This window comes from Pinus tabuliformis, chromosome 8, assembly GCF_031772625.1.
Source record: "Pinus tabuliformis cultivar Carrire ecotype Pingquan chromosome 8, CPIR1, whole genome shotgun sequence".
NCBI classification, from domain to species: Eukaryota; Viridiplantae; Streptophyta; class Pinopsida; order Pinales; family Pinaceae; genus Pinus; species Pinus tabuliformis.
In genome coordinates this window covers 970,331,988-970,336,393 of record NC_142294.1, presented here as the reverse complement: position 1 = coordinate 970,336,393, position 4,406 = coordinate 970,331,988, and the positions used below count along the sequence as shown (strand labels likewise).

Here is a 4,406-nt window from a genome sequence, read left to right as displayed (position 1 = left end):
ATGCAAGGGCATCTTCTCTAGGTATTGGGAGTGCTGTCACAATGGTGGTGTTAATGTTCTTGGTATGGATACATTAATGCAATACCATTTTTCACGTATATCATGGAACCCTGATCGCCTTTGGAATCAAAGCTTTTTCAGCACATCGATTACCATGCCATTTGGCCTTTCAACATTTTCTTTGCTTTGGGAAAAGAAATACCAAATTCTCTCCCCCCATTTTCGAAAGATTTAATTTATAAAACAGTAATGTACAGTGTGGCTTTTCCCATCCTGACCAAATCTTCAACTGAATTGAAAATTTCCGGCTTCTCTGGAGCAGCTTTGAATTCAAAGGGTGGATTCAGACCAGTGCGACTCGTAATTAAGGAAAACAGAGGTCGATTTGGTCATCCAGAGATTTTGAAACTAGTAACCCCTGATCGTCGCAATTTAATCGCAACACGGCAAGTGCATGGCACATACCAGAATATTCGATTACCTAAAGTTGCTTGCAGAGGTCGCATGGTCATGGTTTGACGGAACCAAATCTGTAAGTTCCCATGTAACATCGGGATAAATGTTAATTATTGGCAAAGGAAATAGCTACCGATTGATTTGACCAACAAGAATGTAAAAGCTACGGCTCTTTACGAAGACGAATATGACACGTGTGCTTAGAATTCAAGAAATTGTTCTCTATCAATCTGGTGACCTACTTCTCTAGAACTTTCAGGAAATCGACACTGTTTTGCTTTTATGCGCATGTTTGGGTTAACTACTCAGAGATATTGTTGAATTGCTAAAGGGAGACTTGTTTCAAAGCCCAAGGGCGGCTAAGATTCAAGATTCCTGTTAGTAAGTCAGTTAAGTCGTCGATGTTATAAAAGAGTAAAGAAGCGAGAACCTACCCGGTCAAATTTGAACACTCAGGGTCTATAACAAACCAGAAATGCCGCTTGTGTTTTCTTTAGGGTTTGTGCTTTTGGTCAGTGACGTGTAAGAATGGAGGTGTCAGAGGATCCCTCTTCGAGTTCCCAACAGTTTCGCTTAGAGACGCTTCTTGCAAATTTAGCGAAATTTACGCAATCAAGCGTTTCACGGAGTTGGAACACTGAAGTTTGCTTTGGCCCAGAGTAAAGATCGGAATAGGATTATGATTGATGAACTATCCTGCGGTCCCACCCTAGGACAAGGGATCCATGCAAATATTTTTTTATTGCTGCGAAGAGAGTGAGAATCACCTACTAAATTCTTTGGCTTGCAGACGAATTCCTGCCGCGTTAATTCTGCACTGCTTACCGGCAGACGGTGATGCTTGGCTTTCCCTTCCTTTGCATTGTACGCAAAAATATCGTCGTCGCAGTGGGGACCTAGCAACCACTAATTCCGAGGCCTTGTGTACTTTAGTACCTACAGTAAGTTGAGGTGCAATCTGCGTTTGTCCTGGCGTGCTTCCTCCTGCTCCGATTTAGTACTTGTTCTTGTCCTCTCACATTCATATCAATGCCAGGCCAGCAGGTTCAGCTGCGGTTTACGAGCTGGATCCCTGTCTTCTTGCCTGGTTTGTCAAAAATAATATTTAGTAGTCTGTGCTCGAGTCCTGAAAATCTTTGACATGTTGAATCCTGATTTCTGGCGGTCTGTCCTCAGCCACGGCTAATTCTCGAGGCTGAACTACGTCTGCGGTTTTGCTCAAGTGGCACGGAGCATTTGTGCCTACAAGCTTTATATAGAGTCTAGGCACATATCCAAAGCTTGCCGATCCAAGCCTCCGGACGCTTTAAAGGAGAAGATGTTTCCAAAGACGACTGTGTTTTCTTTCTTTCTATTTGCAAGCATTCGGGTTTTGATCCAGCTGAGCGCTAATGGCGCGGTGGCAGCTAGAGTCCTACGGGACATGGAGGTTAGCTTTCAAGTTAATAATAATGGCAGAGACAGCCTTGGTTTAGCAAAGCTTCCCAACGTGCTCTTGGACAGGCTGCATATACCACGGCGATCCTCGACCCTGCCTGTTTTCCAAGAAGCTCCTGCTTTTAGAAATGGTAAAGAATGCATCATCTCTGCGCCTGCTTCGTGGAAATCAACCTACTCTGAAAAACAAGAACAAGAAGATGTTGATGCAGAGCTCTGTGATACCAGGGCCGTGCATATAGCAATGACGCTGGACGCCGCTTATCTGAGAGGATTAGTCGCTGGAATTCTGTCCATTCTCCAACATGCTGCTTGTCCCGAGAGTGTGGTCTTCCATTTCATGGTCTCACGGCGCCAAAATAATCTTAAGGCTACGCTTCAGGCGACTTTTCCATATCTGCGCTTCAAATTATATCACTTTGACGAGAATATTGTCAAGAACAAGATATCATATTCCATTAGAGAGGCACTGGATCAGCCACTCAACTACGCTCGCACTTACTTGGCCGATATCTTGCCGTCCTGCCTGGAGAGGATCATTTACCTCGACTCTGATTTAGTTGTTGTGGATGATATTGCCAAGCTATGGCGAACGACCCTAGGATCGCACGTTCTTGCGGCCCCGGAATACTGCCACGCTAACTTTACCCAATATTTCACGGACAGTTTCTGGTCGGATCCCGTTTTATCCAAGACATTCGAAGGGAGAAAAGCTTGTTATTTCAACACAGGCGTCATGGTGGTCGATCTGGTAAAATGGCGGCAAGGGAATTACACGGCTAAGATTGAAGAATGGATGGAATTGCACAAGGAACGACGAATCTACGAGCTGGGATCGCTGCCTCCATTTCTGCTGGTATTCGCGGGACGCGTGGAAGCAGTGGATCACAGATGGAACCAGCATGGCCTAGGAGGGGATAACTTCGAAGGCCGTTGCAGAGACCTTCATCCGGGGCCTGCGAGTTTACTGCACTGGAGTGGCAAGGGAAAACCTTGGCTACGTATCGATCTGAGGCAGTCTTGTCCTCTGGATTTACTCTGGGCTCCGTACGACCTTTTTCAGCCCGCTTACAATTATTTAGATGTTTGAAACTTCAAGTCTTTCTTTAAGATGGAGCTGTGGTACTCGGCCCTCTTTAATTGCTCCTACTGCAGAAGGTTCTCCGGATAAATTAGAGCTATGTGGATCAAATTAAGAGCGTTTGGACCTATATATATACAGGTAAATGCGGAATCCATCCATAAAACACATTGTCCAACTTTATAGATAATCAAGCCCAGCTTGCAGAAAATAGTGCTTAAAAGCATAAATTTAATTATCAATAACATCTTCGTTAGATCTGCAAGTAGGAGGACATGTGCCCTAATGTATCCAAGCTTCCATAAATTGCAGACGACGAAGACTAGTCTATTTTTAGTTTCTTGTTCCGGTTTCTTCCAACTGTATAAAGAATATGGTGCTTACATGATACTTTGCTGTCCTCTGTGTAGATCGATCTTAGATTGAATTGAACTTTTCTTCCAACTGTATAAAGAATATGGTGTTTACATGATACTTTGCTGTCCTCTGTGTAGATCGATCTTAGATTGAATTGAACGTTTCTTCCAACTGTATAAAGAATATGGTGTTTACATGATACTTTGCTGTCCTCTGTGTAGATCGATCTTAGATTGAATTGAACGACAATGGAAAAAACTGGTTACAAAGCATTCATTCTTCCATGCTCTCATATCAATCATAGTTAAATAATTATCAAATTACAACTTATGCCCATGCCGTGTTTTCTCATTCTGTTTCTGAGGTAGAATTCGAATAGCTACTGCTACCGTCAGCCGATCTTTCTATATTTAGTGCCAACATAATCGCTGTGATTGACTGAAAAGAACGCTATTATAAAAATAAAAATGAAGGTGAAAGCGAAAGCATTATTATTGTTGGGTGGAGTGTGTAGTTCCATATTAGGATTTCGGTTTTTTTCTTGACATAGTAGATGTGTATTTAACAGTCTTCTCTATTTAGTAAATTATGAAAAACTGCATTTTCTCAAACTTTAAATGTGTAGAAGAGTGTCTCGGTCCCAAAGCGACTTTGCTGCACTTCAATCCAATGTTTTCACCATGATTTAACTAGAAAACACCGAAATGAATTTTTTGCTCCAGAGTTCGTTTTTTTTTTACGGAATCCATAAGAAACGCTGTTGGTGACAGGTCACATCCTTCCGGTTGTACCCATCTATTTCAATAGCTTGTTTCTTTTGGTATAATTCGTACATTTTACAAATATAAAGAATTTAGTAATTTCCCCTACCACCACCCCCCGGTAAGGGAAAATGATCGGGTGTTTTGGCGTCTGCCTTAATGTATTAAGATGACCAATCACTTTAGGATCTAATCATTAACAGGCCATATGTGAAATTTCCTTTCAATGTAATAAAATGACGGTGAGTCTAATCTCATTCGAATTGAACACGCAATCGTTTTGGTCTCATTCGGATGGTCAAGTTTCACTTATC

The 4,406-nt window shown here is 42.2% G+C and overlaps 1 pseudogene; it reads left to right on the top strand.

Annotated features, from left to right (window-relative positions):
* The first annotated feature begins 1,080 nt into the window (after window positions 1-1,080).
* Window positions 1,081-3,364, top strand: LOC149238697 (putative galacturonosyltransferase-like 3 pseudogene; annotated as a pseudogene).
* The last annotated feature ends 1,042 nt before the right edge of the window (window positions 3,365-4,406 follow it).